This window comes from Phyllobates terribilis, unplaced genomic scaffold (genome assembly GCF_046119375.1).
Source record: "Phyllobates terribilis strain yellow unplaced genomic scaffold, ASM4611937v1 Scaffold_11__3_contigs__length_659146591, whole genome shotgun sequence".
In the NCBI taxonomy this organism is placed as follows: Eukaryota; Metazoa; Chordata; class Amphibia; order Anura; family Dendrobatidae; genus Phyllobates; species Phyllobates terribilis.
The window spans coordinates 464,316,616-464,344,391 of NW_027362771.1; positions in this window are offsets into that span (position 1 = coordinate 464,316,616).

Below are 27,776 nucleotides of genomic sequence, written 5' to 3' on the forward strand. Positions count from 1 at the left end.
CTGTCACATCTGTCACATGTGCTCAGTGTGAACCTGCTTTCGCCAGTGGCAACTTTGACAATCCTGGTGTTCTGTGGCAAATGCCAAGCGTCCTGCATGGTGTTGGGCTGTGAGCACTACCCCCATCTGTGGACGTTGGGCCCTCATACCACCCTCATGGAGTTAGTTTCTAACCGTTTGTTCAGACACATGCACATTTGTGGCCTGCTGGAGGTCATTTTGCAGGGCTCTGGCAGTGCTCCTCCTGTTCATCCTGGCATAAAGGCGGAGGTAGTGGTCCTCCTGCTGGGTTGTTGCCCTCCTACAACCCCCTCCACGTCTCCTGGTGTACTGGCCTGTCCCCTGGTAGCTCCTCCAGCCTCTAGACACTATGCAGAGAGACACAGCAAACCTTGCCACAGCTGGCATTGATGTGCCATCCTGGATGAGCTGCACTACCTGAGCAACTTCTGTGGGTTGTAGAGTCCGTCTCATGCTACCATGAGTGTGAAAGCACAACCAACATTCAAAAGTGACCAAAACATCAGCCAGAAAGCATTGGTACAGAGATGTGGTCTGTAGTCCCAACCTGCAGAACCACTCCTTTATTGAGGGTGTCTTGATAATTGCCAATAATTTCCATCTATTGTCTATTCCATTTGCACAACAGCTTGTGAAATTGATTATCAATCAGTGTCGCTTCCTAAGTGGACAGTTTGATTTCACAGAAGTTTGATTCACTTGGAGTTATATTCTGTTGTTTAAGTGTTTCCTTTATTTTTTTGAGCAGTGTACTTTTCTTCTGATTTTTCCACTCTTGGTTTTGGCTTGCAAATACTGATGCTATAGACTGCGTGCCCATGATGAGTTTTTGGTGAGTTTTTGATGCTATGTATTTTCTCTGTGTCAAAAATGTAGCGTCTTACAGTTCCAGCAAAGTAGATGAGATTTATAGAAATTTTGTGCCCACAGAGCTTACTTTTTAACTCAGCATAAATTGACCTGCAATGCATGTTTAGGGTCCATAACATTTCACTTGCTCCTTCGGGTACGCTGAGTTTTTTCCCATAGACTTGAATTAGATGCAGGAAATCCGCATGTAAAAAATACAGGTTTTTAGTGCTTTTTCGAGGAAGAAACACATAAAAACGCATATAATCCGCACCTGAGTATGTCAATAAAGTTTTGACAAAGCCATATTTCAGGAAGAAAAATAAAGCAGCTCTATTTAAAACATGACACACCAACAAGAGACAAAAAATGCAGCGACAAAAATGTGATCAAAATGCATGTAAAAAAAAACACTCAAGAACGCAATGAAAAAACGCAAGTAACCTAATTTACTTAATAGGTGAAGAAATGGTGCAGAATATCTGCAACATAAAAAACTCATCAAAAGCACAATGTGCAAACATGGCCTTAAAGTACGGAAAAATAAAAGAAAAAAATCTTTATTGAATGGAATAAAAAAACAGCAATTTTTCCATTGCTTAGGCTTAATTTTTTTTATGGCACTCACTGTGCGTGTTGATTTATTTTATGGATCAGTATGATTATGAAGATACCAAATTTATACAGATTTTTTTTTTTTTATTTTAACATATATGGGGGTTGAAGTCTGGAAGGGGTATTTGTTTGCGGTTCATCTGATGTACATGCCCACCATAAGAATCATTATTAGATTCAAATTAATAATTTAAATATGTGTATTTTCAAAAGAGTTTTAAAAGCTGTATTAAAAATATATGAAAAATATAAAAATATATATATTGTCAAATATAAACACAGAAGGGTGGTCAAATGTTCTCCATTGCTAATGTGGTTCACATTATGCTCTATGGGGGGTATATGAGGTTTTGTACAACTAGTAAACTGTGATCTGTGGACAAGAATACTATATATGCATTCACCCAAATATAATCTTTAGCGAACGGGATAAAATCATAGTTTAAATAGATACATTTTATAACAGAACATGACTTAAAATCCTTTTCATGTGGACGACTAGAGCCTTGAAAAGGTTAATCATGCATTTGCTGGTACAGGACAGCAGCAAGTATAGCTCTGTGCTGCTGGACCTGCTGTTTTGCAAGGTCCCATAACTCACATTTCGCAGTATAAAGTCAGCATCGGACCACAAGAGGTAGCTGCTTCAAGTTTAAACAATATTTTATATGCAGATAATTCATTGCCTCTTTTGAAGATGATCTGCCTTTAAATGTTTCTCCTTACTGGAGGTCCCCCCCATTCACTCTACTGGTTCCAGCAAACTCATAAAACAAACATAAAACCTGGGATTAATTACTGTTCTGGGATATTTAAACTCTTTTCTACAAGCTTTGAACTTTTATTTTACAGCTGTCCCTTTCACTTGTGTTTCCTATATAGAATACTAGACTGTGGGACATTTAATGCATGTAGAAACAGTTTATATTGCGAATCTAAATGTCGTAATTTATACAGAAATTATTGGCTAAAGCTATCATTAATAGAAATATTGATTGATTATAATAGTGCAGGCATAAAAGAATCACTAAATGTCATTCATAACGACATTTATGTTTACAAAGTCCCAATGGTCATCCCTTATTGCTGCCATTATGAAAAATATCCATCAGACAACGAGGATGATTTTCAAGCTACTAGGAATTTGAACGCTTTAAAAATTGTTGAATTGAATTTGGTCATACCTCCCGTTAGAGACAACTAGAGAAGAACTGAATTATCCTTGAATTTTACAAAAATTCAGATTCTCTAGAATCCACATTTTTTTACAACTTGCCTCTCAGGAATTCGGCAAAATGGCAGCTAGTCAGCCAATAGTTTTCTGGACTGTAGAGGGCTGGCAAAAGGTTAAAAAATCCCTCAACTTTCACCTTTCAACCCGCACAACCTGCCTTCCGGTCCTCCACCCCTCTCCATATTTCCTTCCTCCATCACATGTATCCTCTGCAGCTGCTTCACACTGCACTGGGGCTTTCGACACTGAGTAGGCCTCTGACATCACGACATCCATCCCCCAAGGAGCTGACTAGGTCTCAAATAACACATGTCCCCATTATAGGTAACACTACATATTAGCTTTTACTATTAATGATATCTAATCTTATCAGGAGCTTTCACTATACGATTTTCACTCTGTGCATCCTTGAAATTCATTCTTATTTCTACTGGATGCACATTGGGGCATATCTATCAGGCTAAATATACCAGAATTTTAGTGTTATTTGCACCAAAAAAACTGTCTTTCATGACTTTCCCCTTTTTTATTTTGTGTTTCAGACCCACTCTGTGCCTTGCCTAACAATGGGCATGACCTTGCCATATATACATCTAGCTTCTTATAAAACCGTGGCTTAGCAGGTGACTAAAGCCACGTTCACACTATCAGTATTTGGTCAGTATTTTACCTCAGTATTTATAAGCCAAAATCAGGAGAGGAACAATCAGAGGAAAAGTATAATAGAAACACGTCACAACTTCTAGATTTATCACCCACTCCTATTGCTTGCAAATACTGATGTAAAATACTGACCAAATACTGAATGTGTGAACGTTGTCTAAGATTGTCTAAAAATGAGTCAAAATATTGGTGCAAATTTCTTGCATAAAGTAAGCCTGATAATAGGTGATTTAAACTTAGACTTGACAGTCTTAGTATTAGATTTATCAAACAGCATGAACCACTTTGATAAATCTGGCACATTTTAAGGCCTCATTCACATATGTGAATAAATGGTACCGTCAGTGTTTTGGATCAGTTTGTCATCAGTGAATCATAAGTGTGTAATCAGTTTGCCCATTTTTACCATCAGTATGTCATCAGTGTTTGGATTGTGTGTTCATTTTTACCATCAGTGTGTCATCAGTGTTCGGTTTGTGTGTCCGTTTTTACCATCAGTGTGTCATCAGTGTTTGGTTTGTGTGTCCGTATTTGTCCTCAGTGTGTCATCAGTGTTTGGTTTGTGTGTCCGTTTTTACCATCAGTCTGTCATTAGTGTGTCCGTTTTTCCCATCGGGGTGTCATCAGTGCTTGGCTTGTGTGTCCGTTTTTCCCATCAGTGTGTCATCAGTGTTTGGTTTGTGTGTCCGTTTTTACCATCAGTCTGTCATTAGTGTGTCCTTTTTTCCCATCAGAGTGTCATCAGTGTTTGGCTTGTGTGTCCGTTTTTACCATCATGGTGTCATCAGTGTTTGGTTTGTGTGTCCGTTTTTACCATCAGTGTGTCATCAGTGTTATTCATGGATGGATAAATGAAATAAATACATTTTAAAGCTTCTCCTATACTTTGTAATATTAAATACAGACAGCATACGGATGGACGCAGATGCCATCCCTGTGCTGTATGTGTTTTACACGGACCCATAGACTTGTATTGGTCCTTTTCCTTCTTAATACTGGAAAAAAAATGGACATTTCTCCATGAGCTTTGCGCTGAAAAAACACAGACATATGAATAGCACCTTAGGCTACGTTCACACAATGCGTATTTTTGCGCGCGCTTTTTCAAAATACGCTATGTGCCTTGTGTCTGCCTGCAAAGTGAATGGGAAATTCACTTTGCCGTTCAGACACTGTGTAATTTTACGCAGCGCGAAAGCGCAGCTGCGTAAAGAATTGACATGTCAAATCGGACCTTAACCTCAGCCTAAAAAAATGGTATCTAGACTACAGATCTATCTGAGCCTGATCTATCTATTGCCGATCTGTCTCTCTATTTATCTATCTATTTATTTTTATCTATCTGTTTATTTATCTATCTGTCATAAAAATATTAAGAAAATATGAAGGATTGCTCTCTCCCCCTGAAATCTCTCACTCCCCCTCCTATCTACCATTTGTCACAGGAGAAAAGCTGACCATCTAAAGAGCTATCTGTATGCAAATTAGCACACACGTGAGAAGTGGCTAACAGAAAGCTGCTAGCCCAAAGCGGTGGCAAACCCAATTAACATGCGAGTGTGTTTTCCAGTGACACAGACCTACATCTAGATGAGAAGGTTGTATTCCCAGAACTTCAAAAGAATTCAACAAAAATCTTTAGTCTGGCCAGCACCAACGTAGAATATCTGAAGTTCCATACGTCCGATAATAATGGGACCCATATTTGTAGTGTCAGGGTCTGTCAAGGAACAATATGGTTAATTTTCCGTAGCTGTACGCCCCTCCGGAGAGCGGTAACGCAAAAGTACAGAATGACAGACCGCAGCTGTATCATGTGTGGTCTCTGGAGAAAGGTAAATTCATAATGAAAATATGGTAGCACTTTCGGGCTTCTGTGATCAACCAGAGAGAAATTATCACAAAAAACAGATATTCTAATAAAAATATGAAGGCTGGAGCCCAGCGCACATGAGGTCATCACCGGGGGTGTGTGGCCAGGTCTCTTCTTTTGGCATAAAAGACACAGCTGAAGGGGGGGGGTCAGTGTTCATTGCCGGGGGGTATAGATTCTATAAGCAAAGGATCAGGTTCAATAACGGCCAAATCATTGGAGCACCCCCTCTCCAGCTATACTGAATTGTCTCTGTGATCTGTATAGTACGTAAGTCTTCTTTAATCCTGTTTATTTTGTGTAACTATATTCTGTACTGTAAATGTCCATTTGTAAAATCTTTGTATATTGTTCATAAACACTGCCTCTCTTTTGGATTAAATATAAAATGTAATATTTCTGTTTCTTTTGCTCAGTAATCGTTGCCTCCCCTTAAGCCATGCGTTACCAAAATGCAGGCTTTTGACCCGGCCTGTATTATGTTTCAAATTGGGTCGGTGGTGGCAGCGAATAATAATAACTGGGCTATCGTGAAGCTGACAGTAACCATACGGGAGCGCATACACATATTCCATGCGTTGAAATCCAGAGGTGTGTATGCCATATGCTTTCTGCTTGCTTGCTGCTCAATCCTGACAGAGTGACGACAGCGGTGGGATATTGTGTGATCTCCCCGGTGTCGTCTCCAATGGTCCCTGACACTATTATCTATCTATCTAGGAAAAATCAAGGCAGCACCAGCAAAAAAGAGGACAGGGGTGCAGAGCCTCCTAGGCAAAAATCAATCCTCCAATATACATACAAAAATGAAGACAGCAATCCCAAAATTGAAAATTTGAAAAATGCAATATCCCATAGTGACATCCCTATGGGCTATTACATTTTTAAAATTTTCTATTTTGGAAGCGCTGCCTTCATTTTATACATATCTATCTTTCTATCTATCTATCTATCTATCTATCTATCTAGAAATGTGATAGAAATGTAAATCTATACTTACCTGTATATCCCATATTAGCGGTCTTTTGGCTGTGAAATAGCTTTTTATAAAATCCTTTTTCCTAGGCTTGGCGTCTGCCTATATGCTTAATTTAAATATTTACCCCTCCCCTGCCCGCCCCTGCATGTCAATACGCCTATAGCTTAAGGCGCTTTTTTTTTCCTCCCTGCCCTATTTTACTGATCTGCTCTAGTGTGCAGGCGCCGAGAGTTACTGTGACTTCCATTCCAGTGACCTCTGGCGTGCGCAACAATGAGTTTTGGTCCCCACTGGATAGCAGGATGCTGGGTGGAAGTGGGGACCAAACCTCATTGTTGCGCACTCCAGAGGTCACTGGAGTGGAGGTCACTGGAGCGTTCATTCTCCTTAAAAGCGCACACGGTCAGTCACAGCCGCCTGCTTCCTGTTTTGGCTCCGAGATCCTGTGTGCCCACTATTAGAGAGAGTGAATTTCACTCTTCTCCACTCCCATGGGCGTGGAGAAGAGTGAATATTCATTCCCTTTAGTAGTGGGCATAGAGGATCGCGGAGCCGCAGCAGGAGCATGGCCGCTACTGTGTGCTCTATTAAGGAAAATTACTATTCACTCCTCTCCGCACACATAGTCCTGGCGTGGAGAGGAGTAAATATCCCCACAGCTTACCTTGGCATCTGAGGGCGAATGGCAGTGATGTCATGCGCTGCTCAGATGCTGAGATCAGCAACTGACAGACAAGGCGCAGCACTGGAGGAGAGGGGAGGAAGGAAGGTGAGTACAAGTGTTTATTTTTTTCATGTGTGCAGTGATGGGGGGCCATGCATACCAGGATTGGCTCTGAGGGGGCCATGCATATCAGGATTGGGTCTGAGGGGGCCATACATACCAGAATTGGGTCTCAGGGGGCCATACATACCAGGATTGGGGATGAGGGGTCCCATACATTCCAGGATTGGGGATGAGGTGTGCCATGCATACCAGTATTGGGGATAAGGGATGTCATGCATGCCAGGATTGGGGATGAGGGGTGCCATGCATACCAGGATTGGGGATGATGGGGCCATGCATACCAGAATTGGGAATGAGGGGGCCATGCATACCAGGATTGGGGATGAGGGAGCCATGCATACCAGAATTGGGAATGAAGGGGCCATGCATACCAGGATTGGGGGTGAGGGGGCCATGCATATCAGGAATGGGGATAAGGGGGCCATGCATACCAGGATTGGGGATGAGGGGTCCCATACATACCAGGATTGGGGATGAGGTGTGCCATGCATACCAGTATTGGAGATGAGGGATGCCATGCATACCAGGATTGGGGATGAGGGGTGCCATGCATACCAGGATTGGGGATGATGGGGCCATGCATACCAGAATTGGGAATGAGGGGGCTATGCATACCAGAATTGGGGATGATTGAGCCATGCATACCAGAATTGGGAATGATGGGGCCATGCATACCGGGATTGGGGGTGAGGGGGCCATGCATATCAGGAATGGGGATAAGGGGGCCATGCATACCAGGAATGGGGATGAGAGGGCCATGCATTCCAGGAATGGGGATGAGGGGGCCATGCATACCAGGAATGGGGATGAGGGCCGTCTGCTGAATGCCCCTCATTACCAGCGCCCCTCTGACAACTCCTCCTGCCATGGGAAAAAGAAATGGTAAATGGGCGTGGCCAAAATTTGCCGCGACATGCTATGCGTGCCGCATGATCTGTCCCTTTTTCTCTTCTTCAACAGTTGGGAGGTATGCTATCTCCTGTCTGTCTATCTATCTATCTATCTATCTATCTATCTGTAGCACCCTGAGGACTCGGCTGCTACAGGGGTATTACACCTCAAGCCAGAGGTGTGATATTCCACTCCCGGGTAAGGATGGAGTGTGGAACTGAGCTCAGTAGGCTGCATGCACTACACACATCCCATTTCCGGGGGACAGACCAATGGTACTCCCACTAGAGAAATGTGCAGGTACGACAGTGTCTGTCCCTGGCTGGAGTGGGAGGGGGGTGGAACATCCCAGTAGTGTAGGGGCAGATAGGGGGAGCAGTCTGGGTAATGCTAGGAGCTCATTGGGTGCTGGTCACCTGAGCTCACACATAGAGGGAGTATATAAGGTGGGAACCATCTTAGATCAGGGTCAGTCTGTCAGAGTTGAGTCAGAGAAGCAGAGCAGCTCAGCCAGCTCCAAGGCCAAGAGAGAGAGAGAGGAGAAAGAAGGACCCAGAGGGGGAGAAGAGGGAACTCCAAGAACCCAAAATTAGACCAGAGGGTGAAGAGTTGGCACAAGGGTACCGGATCCCAAGCTGGTGGAGGGCCCTAATCCTTAGCCAGAGACCGGAGGTCGTGGGCAGGATCTGCCACGACCACCCACTAAATCCACCCGGAAGGCACACCAAGAATAGGGTCAGGGAACCCAGAAACAAGGGTTTACCAACAAGAGGCCCGAGGGAGCCGGACTTAGGTGGATCCCTGGTGGGGAAGGCCAGAGAGAAGGACAAGTCAGAAAGGGAGCTCAGGACCACGCTCCAGAATCACCTGGGGGTTGGCCGAGTCCAGGACCTGGTGGACGCAGCACGGCTCGGGTGGTCACTCAAGGCCGGAGTGACCAACACAAAAGCAGTAAGTAAAACCCTGAACTGCACAAGCCGACTTGGAGTCTTATTACCACTCTCACTGCACCACCACAACCACCATCCTCTGCAACTGACCCCCTGAGGCTATACCCCTCCCGTTGGGGGTTATACTACCTGAGCTGCACACACACCACCAGCCTCAGCGGACCCTGCTGCAGCGGCGGCCGTAGTGACCGCAAATCAACGGGTGGCGTAGTCGACATTAAAGAACATCCAGTAACATCTGTAGGACTGCCACACACTGAGCTTGACACCCTGGGCACGGACCGGGTCACCGCCACTCGGAGACTACAACCCCCACCTGATCCGGCTCCGGGTATCCCCCAAACAACACTGGCACAGGGGGCGCGTCAACTTTTGGTGTAGTCGGCAGGATAACGTGCCCGCAACCATCGGGTACTGCGTGCCTGAAGAAAAGTTCGCATTTACCTCAAAAAGAAGTCTCCCGCCGGTTCCGGAGGGTCCCCGCCATCGGACGCCATCTCAGATCGGTTCCCGCCATTTGCCCGTCATCTGCAGTCTTTTCCCGCCATCTGCAGTGTTTCCCGCCACTGGGAAGCGGTTCCCGCCATCTGAGAAGATTTCCCGCCCTGGCAGAGCGGACGCCATTATGGGCGTGCCAGAGGGTGGTAAGAGACGACCTCCCATCGTGGGCCAGGACCAAGAATGGCGCCAAAAACGAAGACCGCCCCCACCAGCAGAGACTGCAATGATTGAGATGTCCATCAGCGTGGGGGGTCGGCCCCTGGAACTGACAATCACCAAGTTTCCCCAGGACCGCCCTCAATGGGGGCGGAGACGGAACAAAAGAGAGAAGATGGGAGCAGCTTGGAGAAGTCTGGAGGAGCCGTACCCGGAGATGGAGGGAGAGGCAGGCAGCACCGACCCTGTGGTCAAGAGCCTGATGCAAGCTAAGACTCCACAAGACCTGGTGGAGATCCTGGCACAGCTCCCCCGAGACCGGGAGCGTGCACAGACCGCGCTGGAGGGCCTCGCACGAAGGATGGCCCAGGTGCAGCGAGAAACGCTGACGGAATGGAGCAGGGAGATGGCCCAGCAGGCTGGAACCCGCCAGCAGAGCACACCACCCGCAACGAGGAGCACGCCTGCCCCTGAAGAGGATGCAGAAGGGACGGAGGCCGGAGACGACGCCGCAGAGGGAGCTGAAGAGACGGAGGCAAGTAAAGGGGACGTTATTACCCCGAGCCGGGAAACCGTGTACCTGCCCCAGCTCCCCGTCGCAGAGCCCGAAATTCCCCCTGCCGTGCCCGTCGCTGCATCGTCACCGCCGCAGACTAGGCCTCAACCGGAAACCGCGGCCGCGACCCCTGTGACGTCACGCGCTTCGACCCTGAGCGCGGCAAAGCAGGAAATACCATCAGCCTGGTCGCAAGGCCTAGTACCCCCGGGCGCCGCCATTCCAACAGCGCCCCCTACCTCCGCGGAGCCACCAGCCTGGTCGCAGGGCCAAGTAACCACGGGCGCCGCCGTTCTTACGGTGCCCTTTTCCTTTAGCGTGCCCCAAGTCTGGTCGCAAGGCCTGGTCAACCCGGGCGCCGCTACCACCACAGCGCCCATAACACCTAAAGTACCGCACCTGGGTGAGGACCTGTTCGCCCAGCATACGTGCCCGGATGGGCAGCCCTTCATATGGCCACCGGAGTTTCACCATCCCCGACTCCGGAAAGAAAGACCCCTAGATGAACCCCTGATTCCGGTTCCGAAGCCCGTCAGGAGGACCCAGCCCCCGCTAGAGGAGGCACAGTTTGAGTGGGACCCCACCGGAGGAGACCTCATGGGGTTCACTCAGGAGACTCGGGCGGCCGCAGCGGAGCGTGCAGAGTGCTGCCGCCAGCAGCTCGAGGTCTTCGAGAAGGAGCGGAGAGGCGGATCCGGGAACAGCAAGCACAGATAAGGAGCGCGGAGCAGAAGAGCCGGACCAGGAGGAACCCCCGTGCAGCTCATGGTCCCCGTACCACCGGGACTGTGATTAAATTCAATCTGCAGCATGGGTGGGGCTTCATAAAAGACCATCATACCCCCGGCGACGTCTTTTTCACACGCAGAGACGTAGAAAGCCATCTGCGGAGGGACACAGAGGTCGTGACCTGTATGTAGGGGACGAGGTCACCTTCACCAGGCACAAGTGTGCCAAAGGACCCTACGCCCTCCATGTACATCGCCTGACGGAGGAGGAGCTGCGGTGTGAGGAGGAGCAGGAGGACCCGGACGGGTCTAAATCCAAAGAAGGAGCAGGAGGACGCCGTCGTTAAAGTACGGTAAAGAGACTGTAAATAGTTACCCATCGTGGTACAGTGAACTGTTGCTGCTTTAAATAAGTCCCCGTTGGGACAAGAGTGAACTGTTAACCCGTGTGTCCCTATTCCCATTACCTGGCCGAGGACTGAGAGCGGCCATATTCCCCCTGTATATAGTTGCGCTTCCTAAGGCGCCCCCTACCGGTTTTATAGTAAACTGTAGTTTTTCTTAAAGAGACTGTCGCGCTTTTCCCGGTCACAAGTTGCACCGTGGCCGGAGGAGCAAGAGTGTTTACAAAGACGTTATTTATGAAGAGTTTTTATGAAAAGTTTTATGTGATGTTTTATATGTTTATGTTTATGAAAAGAAAAAAATTGTATGTTTTGGATGTTTTTATATCTTACAGCCCGAGGACGTGCTGTGATTTACCAGGGGGGAATGTAGCACCCTGAGGACTCGGCTGCTACAGGGGTATTACACCTCAAGCCAGAGGTGTGATATTCCACTCCCAAGTAAGGATGGAGTGTGGAACTGAGCTCAGTAGGCTGCATGCACTACACACATCCCATTTCCGGGGGACAGACCAATGGTACTCCCACTAGAGAAATGTGCAGGTACGACAGTGTCTGTCCCTGGCTGGAGTGGGAGGGGGGTGGAACATCCCAGTAGTGTAGGGGCAGATAGGGGGAGCAGTCTGGGTAATGCTAGGAGCTCATTGGGTGCTGGTCACCTGAGCTCACACATAGAGGGAGTATATAAGGTGGGAACCATCTTAGATCAGGGTCAGTCTGTCAGAGTTGAGTCAGAGAAGCAGAGCAGCTCAGCCAGCTCCAAGGCCAAGAGAGAGAGAGAGGAGAAAGAAGGACCCAGAGGGGGAGAAGAGGGAACTCCAAGAACCCAAAATTAGACCAGAGGGTGAAGAGTTGGCACAAGGGTACCGGATCCCAAGCTGGTGGAGGGCCCTAATCCTTAGCCAGAGACCGGAGGTCGTGGGCAGGATCTGCCACGACCACCCACTAAATCCACCCGGAAGGCACACCAAGAATAGGGTCAGGGAACCCAGAGACAAGGGTTTACCAACAAGAGGCCCGAGGGAGCCGGACTTAGGTGGATCCCTGGTGGGGAAGGCCAGAGAGAAGGACAAGTCAGAAAGGGAGCTCAGGACCACGCTCCAGAATCACCTGGGGGTTGGCCGAGTCCAGGACCTGGTGGACGCAGCACGGCTCGGGTGGTCACTCAAGGCCGGAGTGACCAACACAAAAGCAGTAAGTAAAACCCTGAACTGCACAAGCCGACTTGGAGTCTTATTACCACTCTCACTGCACCACCACAACCACCATCCTCTGCAACTGACCCCCTGAGGCTATACCCCTCCCGTTGGGGGTTATACTACCTGAGCTGCACACACACCACCAGCTTCAGCGGACCCTGCTGCAGCGGCGGCCGTAGTGACCGCAAATCAACGGGTGGCGTAGTCGACATTAAAGAACATCCAGTAACATCTGTAGGACTGCCACACACTGAGCTTGACACCCTGGGCATGGACCGGGTCACCGCCACTCGGAGACTACAACCCCCACCTGATCCGGCTCCGGGTATCCCCCAAACAACACTGGCCCAGGGGGCGCGTCATATCTATATATCTATCTATCTATCTATCTATCTATCTATCTATCTATCTATCTATCTATCTATGCTATCTATCCATCTGTCTATCTACCTATCCCATATCTTTAAGCCTCTCAATCAGTTTCAAAACCTTCCAAAGTTAAAAAATAAATGGATGCAGCACTCCAAAAGGAAAAAGTGCAAAGAATATTGCTTTTCATTAGCCATAAAAGTGTCTCGGTGCCAAACCTCTGATGAGCCAATAAAAGCCAATCATTTTTGCACTTCTATCTATCTCTATGGTTCTATCTTTCTTTCTTATATATATATATATATATATATATATATATATATATATATATATATATGTATATATATATATATATATGTATATGTATACAGAACATATAGTAAACTGATTTGAGCGCAGTGTGATTTTACACAATAGAAGCAGGTTGTACAATTCTAGAAGAAGATATGTGTTCTGTTATCTCCGCTGCTGTGCATACAATTTATCACAAGATCTGGCGCAGCTGTCACCATGTCTGGACTGGTTGTCCTGTTCTGTCTACTTATGTGTTTTGTAACGGTACCAAGGTGCCATCCGAGTCTTCAGAATGAGTGTTTCCAATAATGCTTTGGGGAAAATGTTGCTTTTTATTCTGCGCTGCAGTCTTTTGATGCAAGTTCCCGTCCCCTTCCAGCTTGCGGCCAAATCATCAGCTCAGCTGATAAAGATATCTTCCTCATCCATAGATGTGTTGGTATTTTCTTGACAAATTGCATCTTTTGCATGGAACAAGATGATAGGTAGAACTAAGCTGACAGGGAAGTGGGAATTAGGAGCAGTCGGAACACACTAATGAGATGGAATGACATGAGATGAATAAATGTTTTTCTAACATAACAAAGTGTGGACAGAAATAAAATCGGCTGAAAGCTTTTTCATGTAAATTTCACACTGTAAAGTTGATAATCCCTCCGAGTAGTCATTCAAGGAATTAATTAAATCGTCTTTACTATTAAAGGAATTCCAGAGTTCTTACTGTCTGAATATTTTTAAACAGTGGATACAGAATTGATTAAAGCCATGCAGCACTTGCTGCATATTAAATGCTATACTTTTTTTTTGCAAGCTCCATTTTTTTTTTGGGGGGGGGGGGTCAATAGCTATTGTAGACCCTTCCATGCCTGGGTAGATAGTGCTTTGCCTTTTGGTGACACATTGATTTGCTCTCTGTGGTATATAAAGTTCTGTCAGCAGGTTTTTACTATGTAATCTGACATCACCAAGATGTAGGGACAGAGACCCTTATTCCAGTGATGTGTCACTTAGTTTAATGGGTGAAGCAGTAAGGGTAGAGTCGCAGTATTCTCTGCTGCAGATCTAGCAGAGCTCAGTTGTTAGGCTGTGTATAATCCCGAACACATCACAACTTTCTGTGTACATTGTACTGTATAGTGACAGTGAGCTGCTAATCAGTGCTGGGAATGTGGTTTGACTAATAGTCACAAGGTCAGTTGTCTTGTAGTGAGAATCACTTGCTGATAAAACAATGATTACAACGAAATAGCAAAACACAGCCCAGTAAGTGACACATCACTGCTCCAACATTATGCTGCTCTCAGATTACATAACAAAAACATGCTGACAGATTCATTTTAAAGTCTCATTCATACGTCAATGATCTGTCATGTACCCCATAAAAACGGAAGAGAACATTTCCATCGTACTCGCATTTTAGGAAACACCTGTCTTTATTTTCCGGAGTGCCATTCCAATGCTGCTGACGGACCAGAAATATCCAATGCAAAAAAGAGGTGAACAGGCACATTCAATAATAAAAAACTTCAAGCTGTTTTCCAAATACATATCTTTAAAAATCCATACAAGGAAGTTGTGGTACAGGAACCGCTCTGACCCATTTCTGGTGCCTACTGCGCCCTTAGTCATAGAGCATGAATATTAACTGTGGGGGTGGGGATGTTCCCTCGTGATTGCTAAACATGATTTGATTAATTAGTTAGCACATTACAAGATGTGGTTTAGTGTTCTTAATGTGGCTGTAACACCTCAGTATTTATGCTCTATAACTAAGGGCGCAGTAGGTACCAGAAACACGTCAGAGCGGTTCCTGTACCACATCATCCTTGTATGGATTTATAAAGATATGTATTTGAAATGAAGCTTGAAGATTTTTTATTATTGGATGTGCCTGTCCACCTCTTTTTTGCATTGGATATTTCACATATGCAAAAAAAAGAGTCCGAAATTTATCAGTGTTTTTATGTGACACAGCTCGTTAAAGGGTCGTTATTGATTTTTTGGATTGCTACGTCAAGTAGGTAGCACTAGGGGGAAAGTCCTCTCCGTCTCTGAAGAGGCAACTTGCATATTCAGCTTTTACCGTCAGAGTTTCATCAATGATTTTAATATATATAAAAATAAATAAATTGCAATGTTAATCACGGTCAGCACACAGACTACACACTGATGGCAATATGTGCTGTTTGTGATTTTCATGGACCCATAGATGTGTATGGGTAATTTTTATCCATGACACAAATCCAAAAAAGACATGTCTTACTGATTTTTTGCAGACACACAACCGCTCCATAGATTATATGAGTACATGTTCTATCTGTGAAAGCCACGGAACATGTACATGAAAAACGAATGACTGAGCGAAGCCTAAGGCTACATTCACATGGCAGTGTTTTGGTCAGTATTTCACATCAGTATTTGAAAACCAAAACCAGGAGAGGAACAATCAAAGAAAAAGTATAATAGAAACACGTCACCAATTCTGTATTTTTCTCCTTCTATTCAGTTTGACTTAGAAATACTGATGTGAAATACTGACCAAATACTGAACGTGTGAACGTGGCCTTAGACAGAGATCAAGACATCTTTGCCAATTCATAGAAACCAGCTGCCTATCGCTGACCATCTTGCGGAAAGACAACATGGGGCACAATTGAGTGAAATACGATGGAGCAGGCAGAGGTACATAACTTCATAATTTGCATTGCTGCCTTGGAGTGCTAGGGTCTTGGTTTTTAACCTGACCAAAGGTAGCAAATCCATTACAGGGGGTTCTCCAGTGCCAGGCGCATGACCACAAGTATGTGTTTTGCATACGTGAGGTCACATGCCGACTAGATGTGTGCGGCCTCGCTCAATGTGAGTGTATTGAGCAAGGTCAGACATGTCTAGTTGGAATGTGGCTGGAATTATTCAAATCGCATACTTGTGGTTCCATAATTGCCCGCTCCCAACACCGGAGTATCCATGCACCCTGAGAATTTACAATCCTGCAGTCACAAAGAGTGACTACAGACTTGTACCCTAAGATGAGACAACCCCTTTAAGTTGTCTTCTCCAGGTTCCCTACATTCCAATAAAATTGTCTATAGTTTGTCTGGGAAAGTGAAATTAAATTGTGTATCACTGCAAAGTATGCTAAACACATATGGGAATAAATGGAATTGTACTATAGTTCTATAGCTATTGGAATATTTCAATAACTCAGCTAAAATGATATGCAGTCATAATTTTATCACAAATGATCTTCAAAATAGAGGCCCTGATGCACAGTGAATTTCTTTCCTTTGATGCAAGAAAATTGCAATGTTAGTTTCACTAGCTAGATCCGCTGTGCTTGGTTAGCTAATTAAATGTCAGGTAAAGCCTACAGGACATCCTAACACACCCAAGCTTCCCACTACCTCTTTGAGAAGAGCGTAGAACGCCTATATTTTACTGCCAAAAACTTCTGTAAGGGGAAGAGATGCATAATTAGTGATAGAGTTTCTATTCATTCATGTACAAAAAAGGCAGAAAGAAGGAAAAAAAAAAGAAATAAAATGAATGACCTTTCAGAGTGACTGTTCATCAATTAAAGAAATCTGCTTCTTTGCAGGTTTGTAAAAACAGACTTGTTAGAATGTGGCAGACAAAAATGAAGCGGGTTCCCCTCGCAAATCAACGACCGCAAAATTAATCTCACCATGTATATTATAAAATACTTCGCTGACATTTGCTATTCCTGTCAGCCCTAATAAAGAGATTTTTACCTGTGTTTGCTTATTCAAAGATTCAAACACTCAACCAATTTTGGAAATTATTTCTGATTTATGGGTCCTGTTTTCAGGCAGGTGTCTTTTGCCTTGTCAATTATATCTCAAAGTAAATGCTAAGTGTATGCTGACTGCAAAAATGAATAAGGAAACCTTTTCTTACACAACAGAAGAAACGTAAAGAAGTCACTGGAATTTTTTTTCACCATACTAAAAACAAAAATTGCATAAAAAGATATTAACATTAAATATGGATAGGAAAATTACTACATGTGTATTTCTTTGGATCATTAACGCGATGTCTTACATTTAAATCCATGGTATAAAATGTCAATTTCTTCCGAAGGTTACAGTATGAGTTATTCTTCTGCAATAAGTTAGAAAGAATTGCATATATAAAATATTTTCATGATCCTTGATCAATATATTGTACAGTACATTAACCACTAAATATATGGTAACATTAAACTGATCAATAGAGAGAATTTCTAAAAGTATCTAAAATATCTCTTACAATAATTTAAAATTATAAAAAGAATGATAAAATACTTACCTTTTTATCTCCAGGAATCTAATATCTAATATTGATACTATCTTATACTTTGGATAAGAGTTGAACAAATCTTCTTAAAATTGGTATGGATAGATTAGCTCAATTCATGGGAAAAATATGATTTCTATTGAAAAAAAATAATGCAAATTGATTGGCCAGGAAGTGGTAAAAAAAATGTTTTAGCCACCTGTCATTGGCCCTCTCAGTACCGGTCTTGCAGCTGCCTGGCCTGGAGTCGACACTCTTATCATCTTCTATCGTCTTTACAGGTCTTCCAATTACTAAGCTCCATGCCATCACATGGGTTGCGACACATGTCACATACCTGAGTTGCATCCAAGTTGTCACTTTTAGAGCAGGGTAGTGGGTACGATTAAAAATGAACCTTTAATAATTGTTAAAAGAACCAATGGGGTTCAAAAAGGACACCAACTATAAATACAAAAAGACATTAAACGAACACACAAAACAGGTTGTCATTGTCACCTACACAATCCAAGGGTGGAGTTCCCACCAATGTAACCTCATGGATGTAATGGTAACACAATAAACAACAGTTGAGAAAGGAACAGTCTCACCGTTTGTTGGAGTCAGACATTACTCAGACCAGAGAGGACCCCAAAATACGCTTGTGTACATCCAGGGAATGATGGTGCACAATCAACAGAGGAGATATTAATCGAAGGGGGGGGAGAAAATACATATTAACCCACACAATGCCCAATGTGTATCTCTCGTGAGATTGGAAAGGAAGGGATTAGTGATGAGCGAGCACTAAAATGCTCGGGTACTTGTTGTTAGAGTCGAGCTAATTGGAATGCTCGAGTGCTCGGACCGAGTAACGAGCCCAATGTGAGTCTATGGGAAATTCAAGCAGTTTTCTGGCTGCTCCCCCAAAGCGGTCTGCAGAGGGCCTAAAAATTTCCCAAATCGATGGGAACAGTGCTCAAATGACATGGGAACAGCATTGCGAAGACCCCTGGAAGCATTTCTGACTCCCAGGTCACTGCTGTCAACAACATTATCAGAGGTATTACGCCACTTTTATGGACTCACAATAAAACATACAAAAACGAAACTAAACTGGATTTTCCTGGGAAGTATGTTAAGGAACATCCTTTCCAAGGAAATGACTTGTATATAAGGCAAAATAAATAACCAAAAACAAAAATGCTCATCCACACCTTGGGCTATGTTCACAAGTAGCGTTTTTGATGTGTTTTTGCACTTTTGCATTGCTTTCAACCGTGACAAGTGCATTCACCGGGAAATGTCATTTTAACATTTTATAACCTTATCTGGCCATGTGGTGTGTGACACATCATCAGACACATTCGGTTTCATTTATGATGGAGAAAATCTGAAAGTCACAAAGACTATTTTTATAGGGCCATCAGGCGGCCCTAACTATACTTAAAGGGCCAGCAGTCGGTTATGCTTTGTTGTTCCTATTATTAACGAGTGGGTCTCCTATACAGTTATTGCTTATGCAGTGAAGCAACGGCTGCCAAAAATTTGGAGGAACTCCAATGCCCCTTGTAAAAGACTTAGAGGTCAGAGGGCCTCCTGCACAAAATGCTCCCATTATTAGGAAGTGTGTCTCAAAAACTGTTTGCCTATGCAGTGAAGCAACGGCAGCCAAAAATTTGGAGGAACTTCAATGCCCCTTGCAAGAGATGTGGAGGTCAGAGGACCTCCTGAAATCAATGTTCCCATTATTAGGAAATGTGTCTCCCATACTGTCTGCCTATGCAGTGAAGCAACGGCTGCCAAAAATTTTAAGGAACTCCAATGCCCCTTGCAAGAGAGGTAGAGGTCGGAAGGCCTCCTGCAAAAAATGCTCCTATTATTAGGAAGTGTGTCTCCCATACTGTTTGCCTATGCAGTGAAGCAACGGCTGCCAAAAATTTAGAGGAACTTCAATGCCCCTTGAAAGAGACGTAAAGGTCAGAGGGCCTCCTGCAACAAATGTTCCCATTATTAATAAGTGTGTCTCCCATACTGTTTGCCTATGCAATGAAGCAACTGCTGCCAAAAATTTGGAGAATCTCCAATGCCCCTTGCAAGAGATGTAGAAGTCAGAGGACCCCTGCAAAAAATGCTCCCATTATAAGGAAATGTGTCTCCTATACTGTTTGCCTATGCAGTGAAGCAACGGCTGTCAAAATTTGGAGGAACTCCAATGCCCCTTGAAAGAGACGTAGAGGTCAGAGGGCCTCCTGAAAACAATGTTCCTATTATTAGGAAGTGTGTCTCCCCTTCTGTTTACCTATGCAGTGAAGCAGCGGCCCCCAAAAATTTGGAGTAACACCAGTGCCCCTTGCAAGAGACGTAGATATATTGATATGGTACATATGGTGGTGACATGGTGGTTGAGGATGAGGATGCGGAGAAGGAGGAGGAGGAGGACAAGAGCAAATAGACAAAATCAGGAAGCTTATACAAATCTGGGTGTGAAGACAGAGGTGCATGGGAATAGAGTTAGACCTCCCAAAAAAAAGACACTGGATTTCAGTTTATGTTACTCTGCTATCATTCGGTGGTGTTCAGACGTCTGGCCCAATCCAGCCCTTGTTCATTTTTATAAGAGTCAGCCTGTCAGCATTTTCAGTTGACAGGCAGATGCGCCTATCGGTTATAAGTCGATCAGCGGCACTAAAAACCCGCTCTGACAAAACTCTAGTGGCAGGGCAGGGCAGGACCTCCAAGGCATAGAGAGACAGTTCATGCCACATGTCCAGATTGGATACCCAATAATTATAAGGCACAGAGGAATCACGGATGACGTTGGTAAGTTCGGCAAGGTACTTCCTCACCATCTTCCAAAACTTTTCCTTCCTTTGGAGAATACCCCGCGCCTCAGGGCCTGTGCGATGGTAGGGTCTGAGAAAACTGTGCCAGAACTTTGACAGTGTTCCCCTGCCTCTGCTGGATTGCATTTGTGCCTCTCTTGCCGGTATTCCATGGTTGTCCAATGAACTGTGACCTCTGCGGCCAGCGTTTTCAGATGAGAATTTTTTTAATAATTCCACAACAAGGGCCTTCTTGTACTGCCCCATTTTATTAGGCCTGTCCTGCAAGTGAATAAGAGACAGAAAGTGCTCCTTGTCACCAACCAGTAATGCCTGTCACTCAAAATTTGGACAACGCGAGGGTCACGGGAAAGGCAGCGTAACATAAACTCAGACATGTGTGCCAGACTGCAAAGAAGCAAGACTTCCGTGTCCTCACCAAGAGGACGACTGACCATGCTCTCCTCCTCCTCCTCTTCCTCATTCTGCCTGTCCTCAGGCCATCCACGCTGAACAGACGGTATGACAGTTGTGCAGGTAGTAACGTCTATAGCGCAGGAAACTAGCTCCTGTTCTTCCTCCTCCTCCTCTTCCTCATTGTCACTCAATCTACATTGGGGATGAGATGAGGCTGGGCTGTGTGTAATCACCCTGTATGGTTCCTTGCTCCATGTCATCGTGCTCCTCCTACAATGCATTCTCTTTAATTGTGAGCAGAGAGCAATTCAGAAGACAGAGAAGCGGGATGGTGACACTAATTATGGCGTTATCACCGCTCACCATCTTGATGGAGTCCTCAAAGTTTTGGAGGATGGTACAAATGTCTGACATCCATGTACACTCCTGAGGATTTATGTGTGGAGTCTGACCTGAATACCGAGGCCTTGTTGATGCTGGTAGTCATCAACTGCCCTCTTCTGCTCACAAATCCTTCCCAACATCTGAAATGTATATTTCCAACGCGTGGGGATATCACAGATCAGTCGGTGAGCTGGAAGCTGCAAATGCTGCTGAAGCACGACAAGGGTGGCAGAAGCTGTAGCTGACTTTCTAAAATGGGTACACAGGTGGCGTACTTTGACAAGCAGATCTGACAGATATGGGTAGGTTTTGAGAAACCGCTGAACCACGAGGTTAAGCACATGGGCCAGGCATGGTACGTGTGTGAGCTCGCCTCCTCTCAGAGCCGCCACCAGGTTATGGCCATTGTCACACATGACCATGCCTGACTGCAGGGTTAGCGGTATCAGCCGCAGATCTGTCTGCTCTTTCAGAGCTGTCCACAACTCTTCAGCATTGTGCATTTTGTCACCTAAGCATATTAGCTTCAGCACAGCCTGTTGCTGCTTAGCCGAGGCAGTGCTGCAGTGTTTTCAGCTTGCGACTGATGTGGTCATTTCGGAGATGGAGGTTGAAGAGGAGGTGCAGGAGCTGTAGAATGTGGGGGCAACCCTGATTGACACAGGACCCGCAATCTTCGGCGTCGGGAGGACGTGTTCCGTCCTAAAGTCCGACTGGGTCCAAGCTTCCATTATATTAACCCAGTGTGCCATCAGAGAGATGTAACATCCCCGGCCACAAGCAGTTGCTCACGTGTCCGTGGTTAGGTGGACTTTCCCAGTGACTGCATTGTTGAGGGCACGTCTAATGTTATGGGACATGTTCTCGTGTAATGCGGGGACGGCATACCGGGAGAAATAGTGGCGGCTGGGGACCGAGTACCGAGGGACGGCTGCTGCCATCAGGTTGCGGAAAGCCTCCGTCTTCACGAGCCTAAAAGGCAACATTTCAAGCGCAAGCATTCACAAAATATGTGAATTTAGTAATGTGGCCTGTGGGGCATTGGCGGCGTATTTGCACTTGCGTTCCAAGGACTCGTGTAGGGACAGCTGAATGCTGCGCTGGGACAAGGACGTGGATGTGCTTGCTGATAGTGCTAGTTGAGAGTGTGCAACGACAGGTGCAGGGCGGGAGACATCTCGGCATGCACCATGGACAGGGGATTGGTGTGCACGCTCAACAGCGGAAGAAGCAATGGTGTCACCCGCAGACACTGTTGCTGGACCCTAGGGCTCGGCCCACTTAGTCGGGTGCTTTGCTGCCATGTGCCTGATCATGCTGGTGTTGATCAGGCTGCTAGTATTGCTACCCCTGCTGAAGCTGGCCTGGCAGGTGGTGAAAATGGCCTTTTTGGGGTAATCTGCAGAGTCTTTAAATAATAACCAGACTCGGGAAGACCTAACAGTTGTACTGGCAACTTCTGTCGTGTTGGCGTTACGAGGAGCGCTTTCCCACCTTGTGTCTGTGGCCACCAAACTGCTTCTTCCTGCCTGTTGTGGTGCTATGCTTCCATCCTCCTGTGTGCTGCTGTGTATCCCCCTGCCAGGTTGGGTCAGTTACTATATCATCCACCACCTCGTCTTCCACTTCCACACTCTGGTCCTCCTCCTGACTTTCTGGCAGTTGTGCCTCATCATCATCATCGTCCACCTCTTGCGACAGTAATTACACTTTCCCACCGTCGCCTTCGTGTGACCGTGGCTGCTCCAATATTTGGGCATCGCTACACGCGTTCTCCTTTTGACTCGATTGAAGCTGGCCGGGCGAGAGGCCCGAATCTACAAATGGAAAAGTGAACAGCTCTTCTGAGTGTACAAGTGTGGGATCAGTTGTCTCCGGGCACTAGGCATGGTGGGAGAAAGGAGGATCAGGGTGAGGAATATGTGGTCCAGACTCATGACTACTGAGACTTTACCGTGTGGAAGACAGGGTGGTGGTGGTGGCTAAATGACTGGAAGCATTATCTGCTCTCCAACCAACAACCTTTTGACACTGCATGACAATGTGTTCAATAGTGATGTTCTGCAGTCCCCTAATAATTGGGACAGGAGGTCGAGCGACAAGATGTGGGTGCTTGTTGTGGCACAATTTCAGCTTGCCCATGGCCACGTCCTCGGCCTCTGCATGCACCATCACCATCACGTCCACTTCCCCATCCCTTGCCACGCATGTTGCCCATTTTAAATGGAGGACAATATTTTCCACGTTCACGAGAAATGGCTGATTTTGGAACGCAGTTATATGTGATACGTTTGACAGAGAACCACAGTTTTAAATAGCTGGCCTGTAATTTACTAATACTATTGTACACAGACACCTATTGTGAATAGCTTGACCGACACACTGCATCGGAATGAAAATGGAAGAAATGTCTGATTCTGGAACACTCTGATAGGTGTTATGTCTGACAGAGAACCATGGTTTTAAATAGTAGGCCTATAATTTGCTAATACTATCCTTCACAGACAGCTAGTGTGAATAGCTTGACCGACACACTGCAACGGAATGAAAATGGAAGAAATGTCTAATTTTGGAACACTCTTATAGGTGTTATGTCTGACAGAGAACCACGGTTTTAAATAGCAGGCCTGTAATTTGCTAATACTATCCTTCACAGACACCTAGTGTGAATAGCTTGACCGACACACTGCAACGGAATGAAAATGGAAGAAATGTATGATTTTTGAACACTCTTAAAGGTGTTATGTCTGACAGAGAACCACAGTTTTAAATAGCAGGCCTGTCATTTCCTAATACTATTCTTCACAGACACCTAGTGTGAATAGCTTGACCGACACACTGCAACAGAGTGGAAAAGGAGGCCAACATTTTTCACGTTCAGTTTAAATTTCTGGATTTTTATCTCTGAAATATGGAACAGATCTGGCTTTATTCTGCAGTGAGAACAAGCAAATGGAGCAGAAAAATGGTGTACTCTGGATTGCTTTTTAAGCAAATAACCAGGATTAAGGTAAAAAAATAATTTTCCCTGGCCCCTGATATCTGGGGCTTTGTCTACAAATATCTGTAAGAACAGCAGCAGCAGGAAGGTTCAATGGACCCTCTTGCACTATATGCACTGCAGTCTGCCACATACACTGCCTGCCTGCCTAACTCCTACTATCACCACTAGTGATGAGCGAGTACCGTAATATTCATAATTGCTTTACTCGTAACGAGTACTTTGTAATAATCGCGTATTTGTTCCGAATAGCGAGTTCAATGTAAGTCAATGGGAAATGCGAGTAATTTTCTACTGGACCCTATAAAGTGCTCTGGGGGCCTGAGGAAAAGGCTGAAATGTGGGAAATGTTATTTATTAACTATTTTGTGTGACATATCTCTCTGATTTAGGCTGCGTGCCCAAGATGCGTATTTCATGCGTTTTTGGTGCGGAAATTTCCGCAGCGTAAACGCATGATAAATGCATGGTAAGCCTTCTGCCATGGTCCCCTATGCAATTCCGCACTTTCAATGCCCGTGCTGCAGTTTTTTCCGCAGTGTTTATGCTGCGCTTAGAAATCCGCAGCATGTCCATTAAATTTGCGGAAGCCGCCGCCGCCATTGACTTGCATTGAGACGCACATAATCCGTTTCAGTACATTTGTACTCACGGATTATATGCGTTTCAATGTGCGGATGGTACCCAGTTCTGGAGGAGAGAAGACTCTCGTCCAGACCTGGGTACCATTGTACCTGTGAAAAAAAGAATAAAATAAAAAATAAAGTTTATATTCACCTGTCCGGCGGCCCCTGCAGTGCTTACCTTCCAGGACCAGAGATGACGTCACGGTCATGTGTTATATTCACCTTCCGACGGCCCCCGGTCTCCTTCCCTGTGCTTGCGGGCAGGACTGAAGGACCTGCTGTGACATCACAGTCATGTGACCGCAGGTCTTTCAGTGCAGTGTCCCGCGATCAGCTGGCAGCCAGGAAGGAGCGCAGCTACACACCCCGGGCCATCGGAAGTTAAGTATAGTTGTTGTTTTTTAACCATTTAAAGGTCACACTATATAAATCCATGCTGTTTGCATGGATTTATATAGTGTGACTTAGTTGTCAAGCACTTTCAAAGTGATGCTAAAATCGCTTTGAAAGCGCTTGTCAATCCGCATGCGGAAACGCATGTGAATCCGCATGTATTACGCAGGAAAAACGCATGTACAATCCGCATGCGTTTTTTTCTGCCAGGGAGATGCAGAAATGCTGCAGAAATTTTCTGCTTCATTTCTGCATCGTGGGCACATAGCCTTAAGGGCATAAAAGTTCAAATTTTGAAAATTGCTAAATTTTCGCCAAATTTCCGTTTATTTCACAAATAAACGCAAGTGATATCGAAGAAATTTTGCCACAATCATGAAGTACAATATGTCCCGAAAAAACAATCTCAGAATCAGGGGGATCTGTTGAAGAGTTCCACAGTAATTACCTCTTAAATTGACAGTGGTCAGAATTGTAAAAATTGGCCTGGTCATTAACGTGCAAACCTCCTTGGGTTGTAAAGGGGTTAATTATAGGAGGGACCCAAGTCATTATTTTTTGAGGGACTCCATTTTAATAACCAGTAAAGGCTAAGTGTACAGCTATGAGCTGATATTTATAGCCTGGGAAGCTCCAGGTGTATTACTCCCTTCCCAGACTATAAACTTCAGCCCCCAGCTGTCAACTTTCCCTCAGCTGATTATTCAAATTTTGAGTGAACCCACGCCATTTTTTGCTTTAATTTTTTCAATTATTAGCTAAATACATGAACATTAAACTACACACGCACTGCACTAATTATATATGTCACTGACATTTTTCTATCTATCTATTCTGTGGATATATCTATTCTATCTATTCTATTCTGATGGGTCATACTGTGAATTTACTGTACTCGGCTGATGAATTGTCAGGTTTTCTAGGAGATGGGTGCGTAAATATCGGACGGCACATGCATGGTCTGTGTGCCCTGCGATTTATTTCTCACACCCATTGACTTGCATTGGGGAGTTTTGCCCGATATACGAGGACAATCGCAGCATGCTGGGATTTTTTGCTCAGGCTGATCTGAGCTGAAAAAAAAAATCTCAGATGAGCAGGGAATCATTGAATACGATTGGATTTTCCATTGGATTGCACTCGTCCGTTTTTCACTCAGATGAGTATAAGCCCTTAAAAAGGATACCCATTGTTCGTCTGCTCTGATAGGACATATGAACATTAGAGGATATGTCGCTTGCACAGTCATTACAAGCGATAATCAGTCTCTCCCCAGTCTTAACTGCTTGTAGGGAATACGAAGTTACACCTATGTAACGCATGAAACTGTTGTGGTCAATATTTAAAATTGCTCAACAGATTTTAATACTTTTTTAAAGCTTTGGAGTTTAAATAGCAGTTCCCCCAGTTCACTTTTTAAACCAGGTACACAGTTATTTTTATATAAGATACAGTTTTTAATATATGACTTTCAGCCAAAAATAAATGCAAAAAATGTTTTTTTCCTTTAGGCCATATCCCACATAGTGTAAATGATGCATTTTAACCACTGTGATTTTTTTTTTGTCCAGAAAACCGGCTACATTTAACAGTTCAAAGATGTGATTTCGTGATAAATCATGCTCACTGTGCATTTTAAACTTTTGTTTCTGAACTGTGGATTTTTCCCTATAGGTTTCTATGGAATGCCTGAAAAAACGTAGGTAAAAAAGGCAGTTGCTTTTTTAAATCCAGAGTCCGAGCGGTTCTGCACTAAAAAATGCATAAAAAAATACATCAAAAATCGAATAATCACAGCAGATTGTTATTGTGTATTTTGGTGTGGATACATGCAGAAAACATGAATCAGAAAAAATGCAGTGTTTATGCTACGAGGGAATATGGCAGTAACTTTCACCAATTCACCATGTAGAAGCCAATTATTATTTTTGCAACAAAATAAAAAATCCCAAACTACCTCAGTCTGCCATCACACTTTCTTTTATCTCTGCATTTTCGGTAAAAAAACGAATGCGTAGAAAAGCCAGCATTTTTGTGTGTGCTTTTTTCTGGTATTTTTCTTACTGTTTTTGTCATTTTTTTAACTAGTGTGTTTTAGTATCTGTGCTTTATACTATTATTTTTATTATTAATTTTAATATTCAGAATTTTAGCATTTTTTGGAGAATCATATGAGAACCACAATTGTGGTCTATGGTAAAAAAAAAATTAATAAAGCAACAAACAGAAAAACTTAATTTAGATGAAAACACTGATTATGACTTGATGTGTTTGATGATTAAATAAACTGAAAGTCATGTAAATTCATTTTTAATTATTTGCTCATCTACTTAGATTCTCCTTCAGTTTAAGGGGTATTCCAGGGTATAAAACTTGACTTCTACTGAAAGATTGCAATAAAAAGTATAAATCCTCTATATACAGCAATTAAATCCTTTCAGAAGTTTCCCACATTATCAGCCATCGCTCACTGGCCCAGAATATGATGCATATAGCTTGGTTAGCTAGTTGAGCATGCTCATTTCCACCACTAGTAGTTATGGATGAGTCTCACTCAGCAATGAGGTTGAATAGTATGAAATGTAGTGGGCACTTGCTTTTCAGCAGTGGGGAAGGGTGGGCAGCCTCGAGTAGATGTCAGTAATGTATGATGAGAACTACAGATTGCTACATATATGTATATTTGGGGGTATGTCAAAAGTAAAAGAAAAGTCAAAGATGCTATAGGATTTTTACAGGATGAAAATGGTGAAATGGTAAGAAAGGATGTTGAGAAGGCCAAACTT